We start from the raw sequence: 24277 nt of genomic DNA, 5'->3' as shown, positions 1-24277 counted from the left end.
TTCAGCAGAAATTTTGCAGAATTAGAAATTAGCAAGATTAGAGATCAAATAAATAGTTTTGATCTTTAGAAAGCAAGCTTTGAAAAATATCTGGGGTGTCCTAGAAATACCTCTCTTTAAACACAGATGTCTAATTTTGCTGAATTTTTCTTATTCAGGACTACTGTATAATGATAATATATGTAATATCCATCATTTATCCATCACAGTTATCCACACAAATAAAACAAACATTTGTTACATTACTGCATGCAGAATAGGCATTTTTAATAACACTCTCTTTAATATATGAACACAGAGAGCTAGCCTTGAGGGCATATGAAACACACGTGTGTGTGTGTGTGTGTGTGTGTGTGTGTGTGTGTGTGTGTGTATTCACACACAAATACACACACACACACACACACACACAATCAGTCAAACAGACAGAAAGACACACAGAGGGGATAATAATAAAGGCAACCTGTAATTCTATCAGAGTAGAGATACAGGACATTTGGAGTGTGTTTGCGAATATAATAATGTTTTTACTCTGATTTTCCTTCTGATTTTTACCATTTTTATTACTAGTGCAACTTGATGTAACTTGTCCATCAAAGCCCCCAAGGTACTGACCTCTGTCTGTGATAAGTGAGATCAGGCCTTGTAAACATGGTCTCAGGGTGCCTTAGTAGCTCATAGAGCAGCCGGGTTCATAGTGTCTCCTTATGCGGAGTCTCTATTTCAGTGATGGGAAGAGCTGTGCAGAGGATCACATGGTGAGAGTCTATCTGCTTCCCAGACAGACTTTCAGCTAATCTCTTCTGGTAGGACATCTATGTGTTTCCTTAGATTTGAGGATACTAGCTACCTCCCCTCTCGCTTGCCTTCTGAATTCTGTGGTATGAGTTGGATTTAGTTTTGACAAACTTAACAGGTATTCTAGGGGAATCATGTTCTTCCTTTGTTGTTGCTGCGTATGATTTCTAATAGGCAATTTTTTTTTCTGTACTTCATGAATTATGACTATCTGGTCTGCCTTTGTTTCATGATCATCTTGCTGGGTTTTGTAGAGAGGAGTACATGATGTGCATGCATATGCAGCAATATCTTTAATACAAAATATCTGAGACTATAAAAAGTAAAAAAAAAAAATTCAAAGGCTATTGAAAAGTCTCTTTTGAATTTTCAACATTGGTAGACATTTACACTTACATGTCCACAAAACAATTATTTATACAAATATATATGTGTATATATGTATATATATATATATATATATATACACAAGTATACAAACACATGCAAATATTTAAGAATATTGTCATTTTAAAAACTAGGTGGTGACCTCAGTATGCCCCACTAATTTATTTGTATCATGATGTTTATATCTTGAGCTTATAGTGTGAATATTAGAGATTCAGGACAGACATGATTATTTTAGTAAAAATGCCACTATAACTGAGACATATTCTATAGGTGTACATATACCACAATATGCATTTGAATATATACATTAATTAGTTTTCAGTTGACATTTACACCTCCTTCTCACAGTAATTATATGTTTTGCAGATACATGTTATATGAGTTCCATTAAAAATACTCAATAAATATGTTTATGGATGTAGTAGCCATAATGAACATTTAGATCAAAGTGATGTAAAATTAACCTCACTGCCTGCTTATCCTCCGTTTTTATAGATCTTAGGCTCTTATTAATTCATTTACAGATTGGTTTTTTTTTTTTTTTTTTTTTTTGGTTTTTCGAGACAGGGTTTCTCTGTGTAGCTTTGCGCCTTTCCTGGAACTCACTTGGTAGCCCAGGCTGGCCTCGAACTCACAGAGATCCGCCTGGCTCTGCCTCCCGAGTGCTGGGATTAAAGGCGTGCACCACCATCGCCCGGCTCATTTACAGATTGTAAAATGTGAGATGGATAACACTGGCAAAAATTAAAGATAAATACTGAAAAGCATCATAGAATCTAGAATAGTTATCATTGCCTTCCTCTGTTAAAAAATCTGACTTCTCCAATCTGCTTTCTTATAGTATATTATAATTACACATGAAAATTACTTTTGTTGCAACTATTTGTCTTAACCATATTATAATCCATAGTTTTCTGAGTACGTGAATGAGACAGTGTGATATAGCAAGAAATGATGTATTTTAGGATTTAGAAAATTTTTCCCCAAACAACACACATGAGGAGTATATGTGAAAATAAATAAATATGCTAAAGAAATAAGTGAATTATGTAATGAAGGGTATGAAACATTTTTGTTTAAATTGATGACATCTGTAACACAAATCTCTAGAAGGTCTTATTAATAAAAACAAACCCAGGGCCAGGTATTAGGGTAAACGCTGAAAGATCAGAGAGACAGAACAGGCCACAGCTAACCTCACCTTGCCAACTTCTCAGCCCATTCTGTTTCCTCAAACTGGAAGCCTCTGAGTCCTCATCCAGAATGAATCTCAGCTGAACTGTGGCTAAAAGCCTAAAAGCTTAACCATATCTAGTTCCTGGTCCTCACACCTTATATACCTTTCTGCTTCCTGCCATCACTTCCTGGGATTAAAGGCGTGAGTCACCATGCCTGGCTGTCTCCAGTGTGGCTTTCAACTCACAAAGACCCAGATGGATCTCTGCCTCCTAAGTGATAGGATTAAAAGCGTGTGTGTACCACCATTTTCTGGCCTCTATGTCTATCTAGCAGCTGTTCTGGTCTCTGACCCCAGATAAGTTTATTAAGGTGTCCAATATATTGAGGACACAATATCACCACAGACATCTCTTTCCCTCCTTCCTTTATTTCCTTCACTTTATTTTATTTATTTATTTAGTTAGTTTGTTTCTTTGTTACATGGTTTCTCTGTGTAGTCTTGGCTACCCTGAAACTTGCTCTATAGACCAGGCTGACCTTGAACTCATAGAGATCTTCCTACCTCTGCCTCCCAAGTGCTAGGATTAAAGGCTTATATCACCACTGCCCAGCTATTTCTTTTTATTTTTTTCATATAATGCTATTATTGATTATTTGGGAATTTCATATAATATACCCCAATCACCCTTACTTGCCAGTACTCCCAGGTCGTCCTTCCCAACCCTGTGGCCTCCCTGCAGAGAAGAGTTGTTTTGTTTTTTAAATCCAATTTATGTTGTCCATATAGTCACTGAAGCATGATCAAACTCTTGGTGGCAGGCCACTTAATGAAAACTGAGCCCTTCCGCACACATACCCCTGCCTGTAGCCATCTATTGTGGAGAGTTAAACTTCATCATCCTTATCACAATTTTTAAGAGTTTCATTTGATGGCTTCCTGTGTAGGTTGCTATCTTTTTTTTTTTTCTGGGTGGAGGGGTGTCACAGAAACCTTTATGTCTCTCTAAACTGTAAAACTGCAATCATTAATACCACTGCAGAAGAACCTGCCTTGTTTTTTACAGTCAGCAGGAGCACAGATCATGGATTTCCACAGGGTAACTAGAAAGAGCACATGCCAAGGACTTCAGCGTGGTCTCTGGTGGCAGTACCTGCCACAAACATCAACATGGTCCATGGAGGCAACCCAGCCAATGGACATCAACATGGCTTCAGGCAGCAGTACAGTCTCCAAGACATCCACATGTCTTTCCATGATAGAAAGGGCCAAGGATATCACCTGGCCACATGCCATCAGCTGGCCTTCCTTCATTTTATAACGTAGGATTCCATGTAGCCCAGATCGCCCTCAAGCTTACTATAGTGCTGAGAACGAGCTTGAGTTTCTGATCATTGTGCCTTTATCTCTCAGGTAACAGGATAACAGATGTTCAGTACTATGTATAGAGCATAATATAGAATAATTCAAATGGAATTATTTTATATGTATCTGCACAGTTACAGATATTGAAATTATACAGAACCCCAATGCCTACTTTTTCCTGTTTATAAAACCTTGCATTTTAGAAAACTTTGAATTTTCTATGAAATTATGTTTTGATTCTCATCATAGGTGTTAAGTTTTAAGATGGTTTAAGAAATCCAACTAGCAATTTCTAGAAAACTTCAGTTCAAAACAAATGTAACTGTTATCATTCCCTTGAATTTAAATTTTACTTTAATGTCCAAACGCAGGGATCAGCATTTTAGTGATGTAGGTATTTTCAGTGGACCAAATTCCTTCAGAGAAATAATACTTCTTTCAGATAAAATATCAGATACCTTTAAACTCTGACCTTCCAAAATATCTGAAGCCAATATATTTACTGGACTTTAAGATAATTTCCTATCTATTCCTTCAAATGAGCCCATTCAAAATTATTTTAAGCTGATATAGATGTTTGAAATATGAAAAAGGAAAATTGGGGCAAAATGAAAGCATATATATTCATATAATTATGTTTCAAATGTTCCCTTTTATTTCAATTCCACTTCCCGGAACAGAGATAAATTATTTTTAAAATGATACCTGTATAATGATCTCATTCCTCTGAGACCCATCCTTCAGAAGGGACTTACTGTTCCGTGGCCTGAGTTTTACTTGAAACCGTTGTAAATTCCATCTTCAACTTAATAATTTCGAGCAGGTTGAAATAGAAATGACAAAATTCTATAGCAAAATTGTCAGTTATTGCAATGGATGGAGAACTCAGAGTCTAACGGCTTCATTTCATTCCGTTTGTGTTCATGTTCCTTTTTTCTTTTCTTTGAGTTGTCCTGGTGTGCAGTTGCTAGAACTTCCCTCAGGTGACAGATTTGACAGTAAACAGACTCCAAGTCTGCAGAGGGCCCTTTCATGCTGACCCCTTGTTGCTGCTACATCCTAGAGAAGAATGATGGTCTTGCAATAAAGTAGAGACCACATTTCTCCTCTTACTGTTAATAAGTTGGAACTGAGATAAAGATGCCTGATATCTCTAATATCTTTCCTATATTTCAGGAGACAGTGATGATTAGTGTCATTTGCTAATTTCACAGGGCCACTGGATACCTACAAAGTCAATGAGTCATTATTTTCAGTGTCTGTTGTGATGATGTGTCTAGAGAAGATTAATATTTGTATTAGTGGGTTGAAAAGGGGAGATTTTCCTTCTATTGTGAGTCTTGTATCTTTATACCTTTGGTAATCTTGAAAAGAACAAGAAGCTCATGCTCACCAAAGACAGAGTTCTCCTGAAGTGACAGCCTTGAACTGGGACACTGCTTTTTCTTTCCTATCTGTTGGTAGAAAGTGACGCATGAGGGCTTTCTTACTATGAGCTCCCTGACATTCAGAGTGTGACTACAGCATGAAAACTCCTGAAATTCAAACCGGGACTAGAAGCTCCATACACATGTATGAATCTGCCTTTAATGTTTCAACTCCGAGAGTTCCAGAGGTTTAACAGGTCATTTGGTTGGTTTAAACATGATCCAAAAATTACCAATAGTGAGCAAATTATAAAAGACTAACATAACATATCATGTAAAGGACACTAGTAAAAGGTTTAGTTAGATTGCACAGTGATGATGTATTTACAACTTTATTTTTAAAGAACATTTATCAGTTGTCTAACTGTGTATACTGTATCATTTTTATAATTACTCCTAATGGAAATTCATTACATGAAGTACCACAGAAAACCCTATCTTGTTACCTCTTCTGATACTTTTATTCTTCCCAAATTGCTTCCTTTCGACTTTCATGTCTTTCTTTAAAATCTGGGTTTCACATTTGTTCTTTAATTCATAGTTACCTACACAGAAAGTGTCTGAAGAGTATAGCTTCATGACTGTAGAATAAATGTGTGAGGTGATCCCTGATGTCCTTTAACAGCTGTGAGCACTTTTTTCTGTGTGTTAGACTTGAGAACTGTGACCACTGAATTATAAAACTTCATTGAAATGAATGATAAAATTGAAGTGACAGGGACCATCCAGTGGCATTCAGCCACCAAATGCAGAAGGATATGGTTAACATAATGTGCTGCATGGAAGAAACAGAAGTCAGAATATTAGATCTTTTACTGAGGGATAGCATTGACTGACTCATAATGTGATTACTACAGGCAAAGCACATATTCAGCAAATTCAGCAATAAATTCCCTAAGTATAGAGTAAGCCAAGGGAATATAACATCTCTCAAAGGATTAAAGAGATCATAGCCATAATCCAGGGCGTGGAAAGTGCAGGATTAAAGATTCCCAACATACTCTCAATCAGCTTCCCTCTCTAGTCTAAGACAGATAAAGCATTGTCACCATCTTAACCAAATGGAGACTTCAAATGCAGCTGCTTTGACATGTGTGTGTTTTCACTCGCATGAGCAAATCAGCACTTTATGGAGGACTCTATGTGGAGGTATTAATAAGCCAAATATCCTTTTCTTTATACTGTCTCCAACAGACCACCATAAGTATTCTACTTAAAGCTGCCAGTACCAACATTACACTGTCAGTTCCCCCTCTTAGGGTCATATCAAATGTTTAAGGCCCTTATTATAATTTGATTTGCAAATATTTCATCAACTTTTCCTTGTGCGCTACATTAAGTGGCCTATTTTCACATTGGATCTTTTCATGGTATTAATGCTGTAGGTCAACACTGAATTTTCAGACTTTGTATAATTCCCAAAGTGACTTTTTTTGTGGGGGCAGGGGTGGGACCTGGAACAAGAGGATCAAGCTGGGAGTGCAAGGAAAGAGGTGGGGAGGGGATGTAGGGTGGAAATGCTAGAACTAAGGGCCATTTGAGAGGTTGTATGGAAATCTAATGTACTAGAAGCTTCCTAAAATATATACAGATATGAAGTTCATCTAAATGAAATCACCAAATAGCAGTAAGACATAGTCCCAGTTGTACATGTATTGCCACCAAATGAAGATCACGGTACTGGGAATGAGTTATATAAATTTAAGTTGTTGACCAAATGAGCCCCATGAGAATCTCCAAGCAACTCCAGCTGTAACCAAGACTATTTGTGTCTCTCCACAAACTGACCTTAAGGCACTATTTATGAAGACAATACCTATACACGTAATTAAACATAGAGAAGTTGAACTAGTGCCTACCTAGAGCCTTCATCCTATGGACTAAGTTCATGATATTGGAAGGTACTTTGCACACTACCAAAAGACACAGGTAAACACAAAAATAACCACAAACCCTTCAATCTACAATAGTGACTTTCCTGCTAAAGTAATGTAACAATAAAATGACTATTATCAACATTCTGCTGTACTAATAGATCAGTGCCTTACTCAGAGAAGCTTCTTGCTATAGAAGATGGGAAAATACAGAGATTCATAACCAGAAAATATGCAGAACATCTGCTAATTTAGGATTTAGACATTTCTACAGGTATGAAATAGCATTAAAAAGGAAAATTCGCATATAAGGCAGGAAGAAGCTTCTCTGATGATGACTAAGCAAGGTCATGATCTATGAGTATAGTAAAAGTGATGAATAACCTGAGGCTAGCTAGCCCCAGGACTTGGGGTAAAACTAAATGCCACTGTTCTACTCAAGGAATGTAGCAGTAATGTTGCATCATGTTTCTCATGACCATCTTTCAACCTTTAGGTCTTTTGTGTATATATTAGGGCTTCTGGTTTTGGTTTGATGATTTTTTTTTAAATTTATTTTAATTTATTTTGCAATACAATTCAGTTCTACATATCAGCCACGGATTCCCTTGTTGATGATTTTATGAGATTCCTGGGTGTGAGAATGTGTGTGTGTCTGTGACTGTGTCTCTGAATCTATGTGGATATATGGTCCTAGTGCTTTTCCTTTGGCTCTTTTTCTTCTGTTTGCTTGCTTTGTCATACTCTTGTTTGTTGGCTTTATTGTCTCTTAATTTTTTAATTATTATTCTTCAGGTTGCCTGGTTTTATTTTTAATGGGAGACAGCTATGGTGTGTATTCTGATGAGAGAGTACTTTGGGAGGATCTCAGTGAAATTGGGGGAGGTGAAAACAATCAGAATATGTTGTATGAAAAAAATCTATTTTCAGTAGAAGAAAAGCAAAATCCTTGTTTCAAGCCTTAAAATGAATAAATAAATAAGTGGGTAAATAGTGACTTTTGCATTTTATTTTTTAAATGAGATCTATGTTTGGCTCAGAAATCTCTCTATATGTAGATACAGTTTGCTAGTACCATATCACATGTCAGATGCTTAATACACACCTCTTTAACATTAGGAAAGGAATGAGTAAGTGTTGATGTAACCAACCATCTTATTAAATAAGAAACACAGAGCCGATTCAGAGTCTCAGGTTTGATTTTATTAATAAGAACTTTTAAGACTCATGCTACAAGTAAGTTTCTTTCCTTTTGAGAAAAAGAGGTATCTCTGAGTCACTACCAGTAAATGGGTATAATTTCCCGAAAATTCCTGAACTAAATCTTCCAATGAAGCACTGTTGAGAACCCTGGGAGACTCTCCTGGCCTATGCCACAATTTACAGGAAACTTGGTCCTGTTTGCTTCTGTAAAAAGTCATATTCATTTTTTTCCAGGTTCTAATCTAGGTATTGATTCATTTGTCTTCACTATATTTCAGAATTAACAATCAGGAGGGAATTCATCTTCAGCTTAAGGCATTTATGCTTATTCCTCTTTAGCAATGACTTCAATACTAAGTCAAGGCAGCTATTCTTAGGAACCTGACATGCGATCTCTTCTTTCTATCAAGAATACCAAAGTACAACCAAAGCATGTTTCTTTGCAAAATGATCAAGGGTCTATGCCATGGAATGTGGAAGACCAAAGAGAAGAAAATAGATAAAGAGAGAAAGGAGAAAAATGTAGAGACAGTGGTAGAGGAAGAGAGTGAGGGATAGGAGGAAGGTAATAATTGACATATATACACTAGAATAACAAAATATTCTTACCACATGAAGGACATCTGTCATATAATTTTCAAATATCTCTATCTCATTCTCTCTCTCTCTCTCTCTCTCTCTCTCTGTGTGTGTGTGTGTGTATGTGGTTCATGTACTTTATTATACAGATACACCCAATTGTCTACACACACACACACACACACACACACACACACACACACACACACACACATACACACACCCTCTGTTGGTCAAAGAAGGACATTGGATGTGTTTTTCCCTCACTCTCTGCCTTAATGCCTTAAGCCAAGGTCTCACAGTGATCTGGAAATTTTCCATATCAACTACCTGGACTAGGAAGCAATAGATCAGTATCCATCTACTTATGTCCCTCAATACTGATGTTATAAACAGAGCATATACAGCAACTCAAGGCTTTTACCTTGGGTATAGGATTGAAACTAAGATTCCTTGGGTGCTCATGATTGCAGAGAAGTTGCTCTTAATTTCCTGACCCCTATATATAAACATTTTTAAGGGATCATATATCAGCTAAATTAATTAACAGGGATAAGTTTCTTATGGTATATTGTTTCATTATGTGGATGTGTTAATAGTGGCATCCACTGCCCTTCTCGATATACATTAACTGGTCATGGTTGTGTGTTTGTTGTGATCCTTGCCATATGAGAGATGATGTGTTTGTGAGTGTCTAAAGACCTATCATGCTGCAATTTAGTTTAGTTTACTCTGACATTGGAAGATCTGTGTATTTCCTGGGTTTTCCTTGCAATTCCATGTTTCCAATTTTAAGGAGGACAAAGGAAAACATTTTGATAGCAAGTAGAGAAAATTTTATGTGTTGTACTCACATATCAGATGCTTACACATTAGTGTGGTGACTAATGTATATACTTAGTACTTGGTCATTTAAAATTTAGTAGAGAATGTTAGACATGAGATAGATCACTGATAGAGAAGATGCACACTCCAATGTTTCAATGGGGAAGATGTTAGATTAAATTTAGAAATTAAAAAAAAACTTAGTAATAAATGAATTAGCAAATTAAGATGAATCTTAAAGGACAGATAACACTTATAACTTCAATTGCTAGACATTATAAATACATTGTAGGGGGCTGGAGAGATGGCTCAGCTATTAAAGGCTAGGCTCACAACCACAAAAAAATAAATTGTAGGATATTTCAGGTATTAGAAATAGTGTCAATACCACGTAAAAATGAAACACAATGGTCTATTTTGTTGTAGAATATTAGTTAAAAATGTATTACATTTGTTTATGCTGTGGGACATTTGTTTAATGATGCAAAGATGTGTTGCATTCTTTTATGTTGCCTTTGTTTAACTCTGTGAAGCTGTGTTACTTTGCCTGTCTAAAACACCTGATTGGTTTAATAAAGCACTGAATAGCCAGTAGCTAGGCAGGAGAAAGGATAGGCAGGGCTGGCAGGCAGAGAGAATAAATAGGAGGAGAAATCTTGGGAGAAGATCAAGGAGCAAGAAAAGAAGGGGCCAACCACCCAGCAACACATCAAGAAATGGAATAAGAGGGAAAGAAAAGATATACAGAAATAGAGAAAAATAAAAGTCCAGAGACAAAATGTAAATGGTGTAATTTAGGTTAAGAAAAGCTGGCTATAAACAAGCCAAGCAAAGGCCCAGCATTCATAAGAAAGAATAAGCATCCATGTGATTTATTTGGGAACTGGGTGGCAGACTCCCCAAAGAGTCAAAAGAGTAAGAGTAAAAAACAGCCAACTACATTACTTCAACTGGACATTCAGTCTGACGAAAAATGATCCAAAGAGGATGTGAATTTTCCTTACAATACTACCATATCTCTAATAAAACTTCATATGCAACATAAAAATAAATGTGTAAGTATAGAAAGAGAATATTCACTAAAGGGGCTTGAAAGACATGAACAAATGGTGAAGATAAGGGCAATATGAAAAATGTATTCCTAAGAAGATATTACTTTGATGAAATTGAAAAAGTGTAAGAAAAGTAAGGATGTCAATGGAATCTGTAATGCAATGAGGAGGCACGTGGCCTGAGCAGTGGCAGCAGATTTGAAACAAGGCATGAAAAGGATACTGAACATTAGCCTTTGGGAAAAGCCCATTATGATTGACATTTGGGAAACAAGCTGGGAAGAAGACAGTGATTGGGAAAATGAAAACTGAGCCATGGCTGTTGATAAGTTGCTTGCTTTCCTTAGTAGTGTGCAAGGAATGAGCTTATGATTGACTCAGTCACATTTTAATTGTCTCTGTAATATTCAGGAGAAGACGTCAGACAGTAGGTATTGACTGGGAAGAAGAGAATGTCGAAATTATAAAGCCATGAAAGTAGAAGAGATATCATAGACTATTTAAAATTTCTACATATGTACATATGCTGTAAAAATCTGACATTTCCATAAAAGAATTCAGAAGTTATAATATAATCACTCATGTAGTCTACAAAAGGAAGAAGAAAAATGAATCCAGGAAAGAGGTTTCAAGAAGGGAATTATGAATATTAATTTTAAGGGGGGAAGGCGTTATCTCCAGAATTGTAGAAACCCCTTGAGGGATGAATCTAACTGACTAATAATGGGAGATCTTAAAGTATACACCAGGTGGCAAAGTTGCTTAGGTCTACTGACTCCATTTCCTAGAGTGTTGCAATAAAAGGGGGTTGGATTAAATTAAATTCTACAACTAGAAAATTATTAGTACAGTTATTTTGGAAAAAGCCTATATAGGTTTATTGGGAAAGGAGTGAAGAGCAATAATTATAGATTCTGTAGGTAGTGATTTAACAATCTGATTTCCCTTTTGTAAATTCGTAGTCATGTTGATAAAATCATTTTAAAATGAGCCCAGAAGGACACTTATGGAGCCTTGCACTAGAAAGGAAGAAAGGAATAAAAGGCAGGTAAGCTGCCAACCTTGACAGCTGCTGAGAAGTGTGATTAAGGAAGAGAAAGAAAGATACAGAAGAATATTTATGACTCTGGAGCTAGGGTCAAAGTTAAGAGATCAGCAACAGAAGTTGGCAAGCAGCCTGCAAAGGTGTCAGGGAGTTTCTTTGGAGAGAATGAGAATGCCCCGGGTTCCAGGGTAAGCATGCTTAGGGTTTGGGTTAATTTGTGTTGTGGTATAGAGTGGAAAAATGTAAAGGTACCATGTTTGAGTTATTATTCAAAAGAAAACAGCTTAGCAGTGCTTTGTAAGCAAGTGCATAGAAGGCAGTTCTTCTGAGAGGTATAAATTCATTATCTCATTAAAGTAAAAATTATTACACCCACCATTTTAACATGGTTTTAAGTCCATCAGCTGTCCTCAGGACTGATGCCCTGGCAAGGAATTTGGCAGGCCCAGATGGAGTAGTTCTTAAGAGATGATATAATAACTTATGAAATCTTGGAAAACTCCAGATGGCAGATCTCTACTCAGGTCTTGAGGTAGAACTCTGATTTTGGCCAAGAGGAAGTAACTTCCCATTAGTAAGTCTCAACAAAATCAAGCTACCTCCACATACCTTCCTTTCAGGTGACTGTGATGCTGCCCTTTAAATTATTGTCACCATGGAAACATTAAGTAGGATCCAAAGCTGGTTATAAGGGAGGGATCCATCCCCATAGGCCTCCAAGACTCTCATTGCTTATCTAGCTACCTCAAAGTGGCAAAGGTTGAGCACAGAATTTTGTCTATGTTGTGGTAGTGATGTTGAGGACATGATCTATGTAAAATAAGACACATATACAAGCAACAAAACAATTCAAAATGATTTGGGAGTGAGAATTAGTGAAATAATCTGTGTGAGATATGCTTGTTCAGTGTGTTGAAGATAGCTCCAGATCCAGAGCATCTATTGAAGGCACAGAGAAAAATCTGAATTTGGGAAAGAATGCAGATAGAATGTGAAAAAAATTGATGTATGGTATGTGCTCAGTAGAAATTACAGTGTCTGAAGTAATAAATAATTCTCCAAGATAAGCTTGAATACACCAGAGTAACAGTAGAAAGAATACACAGTTGAGTTATATTAAAAAGAAAAACAATTCAATTTTACATGAATAATTGATGATCTGAATTAATTCACCATCAGTGAGAAGATGGGTCACTGTGTGTATTCAGGCTGAACTTCAGGCTACTAATATATAACCTAAGTTTCACTACCACTCAGATAATGGGCTAAAGGATTTATACCTATAATCATTATGTAATCATATATATAATACTTATATAATATTATCTCACATACTGGCTATGTTCTTTCTGTCATGGCCAATCAGCTGAGGACATCACAGGGTCCAGGAAATGAGATTTATGGTTAACAAAGACACAAGACTGGGTTCATTTCAGGAATGAATATGTTTTGTTTTCCCATTGCTGGTTATGCATTGTTTATCTAGCTCCTCGAGACAGCATTGTGAGCAGAACTTGAGCAAACAGTTTCTTTTAGCACACTATTGAGTTCTTCCTTCAAGCATTTTCTGGACCTTGTATCCTTTATCGTCCTGGAGGACATTCCTCCTAGGCTTTATCATATGCCAGCAGTTTTCCTTGGTCACAGGGTCATATCTGGGTCAGAATTAGAACTTGGAAAAACCAATTGGCACAAACCTGTATCCCAACAGCTTTCTTTCTTTTTTATTTTTGTTATGTACACAGTCACAGTGTTCTGCTTGCATGTATGCCTGCACGCCAGAAGAGGGCACCAGATCTCATTATAGATGGTTGTGAGCTACCATGTGGTTGCTGGGAATTGAACTCAGAACCTCTGAGATAAGCCAGTACTCTTAACCTCTGAGCCATCTCTCCAGCTCCAGTGGAGCAATTGGTTAGCGCGCGGTACTTATATGGCAGTACATGCAGACCAACAACTTTCGTATGGTCGTCTCTCCCAGATAACTCACTGTTGCATTTTAGTGTATAAGACAATTGATATCAGGGATAATGTCAGGGTCTTAACATTCTTATCAATGTTTTAGTTTCCTTGCAGTAGCTTCAGCACACTGTAATTAAAAGCAATTTGGGATAAGAAAGAATTTGCCTGACTGATGCTGTTATGGAGAACACAGAGCAGGAACTCAAGCAGAGGCTTGGAGTGGAAACTGTGGGGAATTACTTCTTTCTTGCTCACAGATATGTGTTTAGCTACCCTTCTTATACTGCCCAGGACCACCTGGCTAAGCTTCACACAGTGAACTGGGCCCTTCCGACATCAATTAACAATGAAGACAGCCCCAGGCACACCCGCCAGCCAATCTAATTTGTTCAGTTCCCAAATTTTAAACTGCCTTCCTTGGTCACTTTAGCCTGTTAAGTTGACAATTAAGGACACTACCTCTTGTCAAGTTTATACATAAACATCACTTAAGTCCCTCTTTTCCAACCCCTATCCAATCATCCTCTGTTTCTGTTCAGGAAAGGGCAGGTCTCCCATGGATATCAACAAAACATGGCATATCAAGTTGCAATAAGACTAAGCACCTCCCTGTATATTAAGGCTGGGCATGGTGACCCAGTATGAGAAGTAGCATTCCAAAAGCAGGAAAGAGAGTGAGAGTCAGCCTCTGCTTCCACTGCTAAGAGTCCCACAAGAGAACTGCACTACAAAACATATACACATACGTGCAGAGTGCCTAAGATATGTCCAACGTATAGTTAAAGCTAGTAGGACAACAATGCACTTAAATAAATATTAGTATAAGTGTTCCTTGTAACTAGTAGACAATATTGATCTACAAGCGTTAACTTGTCAATAACTTCTTGTCAGTACGTAGAGTTCAGTGCTATAGTCATCATAAAAATGACTTGAGTACTGGAAAAGAAACCCACTGTGGTTTTGCCAAGCTCTCTCTTGCTTAGGATTCAATAATCCATGACCCCTTCAAATCAGGCCAGAAATACCATTTTTATTATTCTTATTTATTTATTTATCCCCCTTTCTCTACCTCCTGAGTGCTGAGATTATACACAAGCTTACCTGATGTTGAGGACTGAACCAGAATTCCATGCATGCTTGGCAAGCATCTAATTAAGTGAGATGGGTCCTTGGGCCTAATTGTATTTCTTCTTACATTGGACGGTAACCACAACTAGTCATTTAAGTATTAGCAAATGGAATCTCTTTTACACTGTAATGACAGTCGAGTCATTATGACACACTACATTGTTCACACAGTTGAGGATATGTAGAAATTTTTGCTTTTAAGTTGATTTAGATAATCATTGCTGTTATTGGATTAGAGCCTAAGTCTCAGAGATTATCATTCTAATAGTTAACATTTACATTTATTCATGAAAATTTCTATGAGTTTACTGTTGTATATAGGATAAAGAGCCCTTAACTTGTCTGGTGATTGACTGAAGGTAAATATCACTTGTCTAGTCTACAGATTTTGCTCAAGTCCTAACAAACACTATAGCTTCAAAATCTGTTTTTTTTTTATTGTTAACAATTACAAATTAAGTGTTACCATTGTATACTGAACATTAGAATTACTTTAAGATCAAATGGACATGTTTATACTTGATCTTATCAGAAAGGCTTGGAAGAAATTAAATGCATGTGGCTAAAAAGGCAACTAATATATTATTAAGATAAATAGCATTAAATAACAATGTGATAAAATATTAATCTCTATAAAGAATATTTTCTCTCATTTAATTGACCAATAGGTATCAAACATAGCTGATGTTCAAAATTCAAATTGAGAATAGGAATAAAAATTATCCCATATGAATTTTTCTTCCTATGAAGTGTAAATTACCCTAAGTGTATTAGGGATGCTAATACAACACTCCCTCATATGAGATATGAGGTGTACCATCCAATCTCTCACCAACCTTATGCCAAGATAAAGTACTGTCATTTACAAATAATTTTCTCTGGAAAAAAAAAATGAATGAAGAAAGAATGCACTTGAGATTGATTGCTTGTCTCCAGAAGAATCTGATGCACCTGAAGGTATCTAAGTAGTAGACAGCAAAATTGTATAATGAATAGCTATGTATAATGTAATAAATAATTGAAACCATGTGCTGTGTACCTCTTTAAACCTGGAATAAACAAATCATGATCATTTTAATCTAATTATCTCCACTTGCCAGATATCTCATTATATTATATAGATCAGCTACATATGTATATATTATAACTACATGGTCTTTATAAAATATTAATTAATTTCAGTATTTATAATACAATGACTACTGAGTAATTGTGATTTGCATTGATGTGCCGTTTTTAACTGAATTCCAAATGTGTTGAGGACCTGAACACTCCTACATAGTCTCTTTTCCCATACTTCATATTTCTAAATCTGCCTTAAGACAATTTGAAAATGTGATAGTCTCTGCATCCTTCACAGATTTTTTGATGCAATGCAATATGTACGTTTTTAAATTAAGATTTTCTTAGATTTTTCACACATGCTCACAGTGCACACTGACCATCTCACCATCTACTTTCTCCCAACTTCCTTTGAACCTTGTCTATTCTGCCTCCTCTCCACATTTTTTTTTTTCATTTTCATGGTTTTTTTTTTTATGACCTACTGAGTTTAACCAGGGCCAACTGTGTAGCTGTGGGATTGGAACTATTCACTAGAGCCTGGTGGGTTCTGTAGTAGGTACACAATTAAATGTAATGATTCCCTCTATCCTAAAAATCTATCAGTAACTGAAAGTTCAGCTGTGAAAGAGGGTCCTATAAGTCCCTACCTCTTCAGTGGTTTTGAACGGGGCTCATCTCCTTTGGGACTGGTAGCAATAGTTAGTGTGAACTAAAGATTGAAAGAGATGTATGGATACTAGAGAATGGAATTTCACAGCCCTTCACTTTTTCTTATATACTTCCTGCTTACTATTTGACAATGTTCCCTGAGTCTCAGAGAGAGTGGTGTAATGATTAATGTAAATGACTTGTTTAGACCTGATTCCACAGCCATTGGTTATTCTCTGCATTTTGGGCAGCCATGAGTGTCTACATTAGCCACTGTTCTTCTCAGGACAGGGTTATTGGATTAATTTTTGGAGTAGGTTTTTTTGTTTGATTAGAGGCATAGATATTTAGAATACAGTTTAATGTCTCCTTGTTAGTAGGTGATTCTGATGCATTATCTACATTCCTTACCAAGAAGAGCCAAATCCAACTCCCACTATGGGTATGTGTATACAGGTATACATGCAAAGTGAGCGTATTGCTAACCTGTTGACATTCATATGAATCTACTTTTTGAGACAAGTTCCCTTGCTCACATTTTATAGTTACTTTTCTGTTGCTATGGTAGAACATCATGACCAAGGCAACTTATAGAAAGAAGTGTTTATCAGGCTTACAGTTCCAGAGGAATAAGAGGCCATCATTGTAGGAAGGTGTGGCAATAGGTAGGCGTGACATATAGAGCAGAAGCTGAGATTTTACATCTTCAGTGGCAGACACTAAACATTGAACTGAAAGTAGAGTGAAGCTATTACTTCTCAAAGGCTGTCCTAAGTAACAGACTTCCACCAGCATGTTTATACCATCTAAGTCTCCCGCAAACAGTGACATGAATTGAGGACACATGTTCAAATATGCCAGCTTATGGAGGATGTTTCTCATTCAAACAACCACAGGCCTGAAACTCACTAGATAGGCAATGCTCTCTGACCAGTGAACCTCATGAACCTACCTCGTTCTGACTCTCCAATACTGGCATTACTAGCATGTATTGCCATGTCTGGTTTTATACATGGGTCTAGGAATTAAATGATGTATTTCTGATTACAAGGCAACTGTATTACTTACCAAACTATCTCCCTAGCCCTACCCAGACTCATTTTTAATGAAAGCATTTGTATCTTAGTATTGAGTTAAACACAAACCCCTTCTTATTTACTTATTGATAATCTTATAATTTTATTATTTTAGTATGTAACAACTGACAAAAACTGTTATTGATTAGTCATTAAGAAAAAATGTATTTTGTGCTGTTGATGATTTATACTATGGTGGCCATATTTATTTCATTTTGATTATTTTAAAAGATAAAAGACAGTTATTTAATTTTAGTTGGGAAACTAATTTAATAAATTAATATGTATTGATTAATCTTTATAATAATCACAATTAAAATATTTATAAACTTTATTATCAATTTTGTCAAAACATTGTGTAGGGACTATAAAAAATTCATTGCATTAGTAGTCAATATAGAATAATTCATTTTCTAAAAACAAGGCCAATCATTTTATTATGGTAATTGGTAATGATTTGCATATCAAATGGAAATTTAGTATTAGAGTTAAAATGAGAAGTGAATTCATAAAAAATATTCACCATACAACATCATTACAGTGTATTAGAGGTTTTGGTTAATAAATGATAAATATATATTATGTCTTTGGATTATGGTCAATGATTAACACTTAAGTGAGGCTTAAAGCAACAGACCTGTTCTCCCACGATCCTTAAAGTCAGAAGTCTGGAATGTGTTATATGTTTGCTTATGTACTCGACACCTTCATTTAGATCCTCTGCACCATCAAAACAGACAGAAACACACAAAAGCAAATAAACACACAAAAGTGTTTTTATAGCCGAAACAAAAGAGTGTGGTGGCACATAGCTATAATCTCAACACAAAGTAAATTAGATTTGAGACCACCCTGTGCTTGCTACAGCTTGAGAGACTATCTCAAACTAGTTAATTACACAGTCTTTTAGAACTCTAAAGTCAGTAACACTAAGCAGAAATCGTGAGGGTCATTATTGTACTACAATCCGTCCGAAGAGCTGGGGAAGAATGCATTCCTCGGTTCTTCTAGAGGCTGATACATGCATTGTTGGTGAGGTCAAAGCACACATTCACTAAAGACAGCATCTTCGTTTCTCTCAGCTTCTTAACCAATGACCTATCCTTTATGTCAAATAACCATCTACTTTTCATTTTTTTTAATTTTTTTATTTTTAATTTTATTTATTTTTCTCCCTCCTCTCACCCCCCAGCCCTCCCCCCCAATCCAGCACCCACTCCCACCTCCTCCAAGGCAAGGTCTTCCCTGGGGAGTCAGCCCAATTCCATAGATTCAGTTGAGGCAGGTCCAGTCCCCTCCTCCCTGCACCAAGGCTGAGCAAAGTTTCCCAGCATACGCCCCAGGCTCCAAAAAGTCAGCTCATGCACCAAGGACAGGTCCCAGTCTCACTGCCTGGGGGCCTCCCAAACAATTCAAGATAATCAACTATCTCACTTATCCAGAGGGCCTGATCCAGTTCTATGGTGGCTCCTCAGCTATTGACTCACAGTTCATGTGTTTCCACCAGTTTGGCTATTTGTCCCAGTGCTTTTTCCAATCATGGTCTCCATACCCCTTGCTCATTAATCTCTCCTCTCCCACCAATTGGACTCCTGGAGCTCTACCTGGGGTTTGGCCGTGGACCTCTGCATCTGCTTTCATCAGTCACTGGATGAGAATTCTATCATGACAGTTAGGGTATTTGGCCATCAGATCACCAGAGTACATCAACTCAGGCACTCTCTCGACCATTGCCGGTAGCCTATAGTGGAGATATCTTTGTGGATTTCTGGGGACTTCTCTAGCACTCTGCTTCTTCCTATTCCCATGGGGTTTTCATTTATCATGGTATCTCTTTCCTTGTTCTCCCACTCTGTTCCTGATCCAGCTGGGACCTCCCACTCCTCTAAGCTCTCTTTCCCAGACCCTTGCCTTCCATTACCACCGCCCCCCCCCCCCCCCCCCCCCCCCCCCCCCCCCCCCCCCGTTTGCCCATGCAGATCCCATCCACTGTCACTGGGCTATCCCTATGTCTCTCCTAGGGTCCTCTTTATTAGGTAGCCTCCCTGAAGTTGTGAGTTTCAGTCTGGTTATCCTTTGCTTTACATCTAGTATCCACTTATGAGAGAGTACATACCATGTTTGTCTTTCTGAGTCTGGGTTACCTCACTCAGGATGATATTTTCTAGTTCTATCCATTTGCCTGCAAACCGCATGATGTCATTGTTTTTCTCTGCTGAGTAGTAATCCATTGTGTATGTGTACCACATTTTATTTATCCATTCTTCAGTTGAAGGGCATCTAGGTTTTTTCCAGGTTCTGGCTATTACAAATAATGCTGCTACGAACATAGCTGAGCATGTGTCCTTGTGGTATGATTGAGCATTCCTTGAGTATATGCCTAAGAGTGGTATAGCTGGGTCTTGAGGGAGACTGATTCCCAACTTTCTAAGAAAGAGGCATATTGATTTCCAAAGTGGCTGTACAAGTTTACATTCCCACCAAAAGTTTAGGAGTATTCCCCTTGCTCCACATCCTCTCCAGCATAAGCTGTCTTCAGTGTTTTTGATCTTAGCCATTCTGACAGGTGTAAGAAGGTATCTCAGAGTCATTTTGATTTGGCATTTCCCTGATGATTAAGGATGTTGAGCAATTCCTTAAATGTCTTTCAGCCATTTGAGTTTCTTCTGTTGAGAATTCTCTGTTTAGCTGTATAGCCCATTTTTTAATTGGACTGTTGGGTATTTTGATGTTTAATTTCTTGAGTTCTTTATATATTCTGGATATCAGCCCTTTGTCAGATGTGGGATTGGTGAAGATCTTTTCCCATTCTGTAGGATGCCATTTTGTCTTATTGACCGTGTCCTTTGCCCTACAAAAACTTCTCAGTTTCAAAACTTCTCATTTATTAATTGTTTCTCTCAGTGTCTGTGCTACTGGTGTTATATTTAGGAAGTAATCTCCAATGCCAAGGCATTCGAGACTACTTCCTACTTTCTCTCCTATCAGGTTCAGACTAACTGGATTTATGTTGAGGTCTTTGATCCACTTGGACTTAAGTTTTGTGCATGGTGACAGATACGGGTCTATTTGCAGTCTTCTATATGTTGACATCCAGTTATGCCAGCACCATTTGTTGAAGATGCTTTCTTTTTTCCCTTGTACAGTTTTGGCTTCTTTGTCAAAAATCTACTTTTAATTTTTAAGTATATGTATGAAACTATTTTTGGCTTACTGAGATAATACAGGAAAATCCTACTATGCCAACATTCCATTTTTAATCTCATCTGCAAAGATTTTCTTGACATGTAAGTAGAAATTTACACAATGTATGTATCAGACAAGAAGGTCTTTGAGACAATTCCTTGTGTCATAGATCATCATAAACGTCCATTCTTATCAACTATAAAACATTATTATAATAAGCAGCTCTCTTATAGGCCAATACCACTATAAAATAGGATGTATTACTAAAGAAACTTTAAAATAAATCCTTCCTTAAAAGCAGCCAAGGATGTTTTGAGAAATGACCTTATTTACAGCTGAGACAAAAATACTGTGATTTAATATTAATATTATTTAATATTAATACTACTGTGAGCTTAATGTGGGATATCATATTATACTAGCAGATAAATGCTCAATGAACAAACCAGTATGGTATTAAAAAATGAAATGTAAATGAAAGAGTTCACAAAGACCAAAGATGAACTCGTTTGAGCTACAAACTAACTAACACAGTATTAATTAGATTACAACTCGCAATACTAGATAGAAAACTGAGTTTCCACTGGTACACATAAATCATTGAATAAGTATATAAATTGATGAATGATCAAATAATGAATGAAAGGTCACAAATAGGGAAATATTTCTTATAAAAAGTTATAAACTTTTAGCACAGTATTTCTCCCATGAACATGCATAACTTAAGCTCTCTTGAGTTTGGACTGTTCATGTGTTTGAACTCAATACAGTATATAATACAAAGGGAGATCCTAAGTAACTTCAAGGTAAAGAGCTATATATTTATTTTTTCCTTGTGAGCATAGCCTTTAACGGCTGAGCCATCTCTCTAGCCCAAAGGAACTGTGTAATAAACCACAATTAACACTTAATATCAAAAGCGTAAGTTACGTTGACAAGCTCACTGGTTATAAAGGAATGTGAATGACTCTTCACTTCTAGATCTCGCCCTTCAACCCCCCTTCACAATCTAACCATGAGAAATGCAAGCGATAAATTTCAGGTGAGGCCCACGTTCTGTACTGTATAAAATGAACATTACTTTTCAAAATTTTCATGATTACTAAAAGCAAGGAAAGTCTAAAAAATAAACTACATTCACGATAGGAATCTGAGGACACTCAATGACTAAAGTCTGGTACCCAGGTAGGAAAAATTGAAATCAAGAGAAGCGCGAAACAATGAATCAGTACTTGCTACTTATGGTGTAGTTATTGCAATCTGTCAGAAGCTGTGGCCAGTGTACCTTCATAAGATGTTGATGAAATAGTAGATTCTGATGTTAATGAGATAATAAATTGTCGGGTTCCTATGAACTTCCCATCTTGTCTTGACACGTTTTAATTTAATAGAATTTACAAACACATACATGTTTAAAGGTAGTGGACATTCACATTCTGTGTATGCTTTTTTTCTAGCTCAGTTACCTGACTGGTCCATTTTCTGGGGACTGTAATCAAGTTGGAACTCAATAGAAGTCTGGAGTACTGAGAGGATGGTAGCCTTTTTAAAGGTTGGTGACATCTCTTATCCAGAATATGTGCTTTTTAGCTCAAAATAAATACCTCAAAGAACAAATTCCATATAAAGCTTTAAAATATTTATTTCATCTTAAATTGGATTATTAAAGTTTTTATATATTTATAGAAGGTTATCCTAGATTATAAAATCATGAAACTGATGTGATCCTTTCTTTTTCCAAGGAGTCTATTTTATTTCTTTATAACATTTTTCTCACACCTTTTAAATTAATATATCAATTTGAGAAAACCTAGCAGTTTTCTTTTTCTTAAAAAAAAAACACAAACAAATGGATATCCTTTTTCTACCATCTGTTTTATGATACATTTTCTACCCTCTCATAATTGGTGACAATATTTGTGCTCAGTCACATGTGTCTCATGTTGATGGCATGAATGAGAAGGAGCTTTTAAATGAGGATACAGAAAGTAACATACTTTCTCATCTTTATTATTTTTATTATGGCTCAGCGATATTCAATTGCTGTTTTTGCTGGCAACTCCAGACTGGTTTTCCTTGTGGCTGGCAGGGATGTGCACCCTGATATTTAAACATTTAGTTAACCTTCATGGACACAGCAATTAAACTGCTTCTGTGACACTTCCCGTCTGGTAATGATAGAATCTATTCTTAGGATGTAGTTGAAACAGCCTTGGTATTCTCTGTTCCTGATCAGTGATCAATTAAGATTAACCATTACTGGAGAATTTCAGAAAGAAAAGTGTAAAGGGGTAAGGCAGGCAAGTCATTAAACTCATGTGCCTCTATGGATCTTGCTGTAGTATTTGTAAAAATCTTCATGCATGCTGGTATTTGATAGGTATAAAACTGAAGACTTTAGTTTTACTATGTCATTTGTGAGATTAACTTATTCAAAGCATGGTAGACTTCAATCTAGTTCTATAACATCAAGTAATTCCAACTGTCAGCTTGAGTAAAAGTTGTGCATTGTTTGGATAAATTTTCCAAATAAAGTTTAAAGTGAAATTAACTGTTTTGTGTTTCAAGGGTGGATCTCTGTCTCCTTTGGTCATCTATTTTTCTATTAAAAATTGTCATCAATATTTAAATTTTTATTTATGAAGTAGCTTATCTTGACATTGAAAATCTGACTTCTTGAAAAGATATATCTATTCTTAAATCTTTGATCATGATTGATTTTGGAATAAGATTTTTATTATGTATTATACATATAATAATATAAATGAATATTCCTGTTAAAACCTGTCATTGGCAAGTTGCCCTCTTAAAAGCCCATTACTTCAATCTAGATACTTCATATGATGTAAAATAAATTTGTGAATATGAAACCTTCTAAAGTAATTATTAATATTTATTTACAGTGATGAAAATCACTCCCAAGGCCTCACAGAGCTAGACAAGTGTTTTATAACTTACCATCATGCACAGACTAAATTAAAAAAAAAGAATGTATCTTTTCCTCCCGAATTAAAGAAGAGAAATTCAATCTTCTCAAAGGTCTTGTGTTTCATTCTGTGTCCTAACTGAATTTGTAACAAAGACTAAAAAGAAGTTGGTAATTTTTTTTGTATAGGATAATTTAAAGATCTCAACTTGATAAAAGACAAACACAAAGATATAGAGATATTCAGTCCTCATTAATGAGAATGCATTGCCCACTGTTTAAGATATTGACAGAGAATACTTTGACATTGTTTTCTTCTTAATATTTTCATAAAATTCACCTCTGAAAGTAGTACTGAAACTAACCTCCTTAGAATCAAATAATGAAGTAATGTCTAACAATAGTAAAGCTATAGGTATATATAATTGACCTTATTAATAAGAATGTTGTATTTTATTATTTTAATTTCAAATTAAATACTCTGAGGTCCATTTTAGCTCAATAATTTCTTATAATTATTATTGAACAACAGGAGAAATGTTAACTTCTGA

The 24277-nt window shown here is 36.2% G+C and overlaps 1 protein-coding gene across 5 annotated transcripts in view; it reads left to right on the top strand.

The window, feature by feature from the left end:
* Nucleotides 1–24277, top strand: part of Cdh12 (cadherin 12) — a 988903-nt gene that overhangs the window by 301895 nt on the left and 662731 nt on the right. For 4 of the 5 annotated variants that reach the window (XM_052743068.1, XM_052743069.1, XM_052743071.1 and 1 more), the window contains exon 2: nt 22258–22352. The exons of the other annotated variant lie outside the window; for it this stretch is intronic. The gene's annotated coding sequence lies outside the window, so the exon portion shown is untranslated. The remainder of the gene's footprint in view (nt 1–22257; nt 22353–24277) is intronic. 5 annotated transcript variants of the gene reach the window in all.

Source organism: Peromyscus californicus, unplaced genomic scaffold (genome assembly GCF_007827085.1).
Source record: "Peromyscus californicus insignis strain IS unplaced genomic scaffold, ASM782708v3 Scaffold_18__1_contigs__length_77618521, whole genome shotgun sequence".
In the NCBI taxonomy this organism is placed as follows: Eukaryota; Metazoa; Chordata; class Mammalia; order Rodentia; family Cricetidae; genus Peromyscus; species Peromyscus californicus.
Note: the sequence above shows the minus strand (reverse complement) of the source record. Positions and strands in the feature narration are given on the sequence as shown.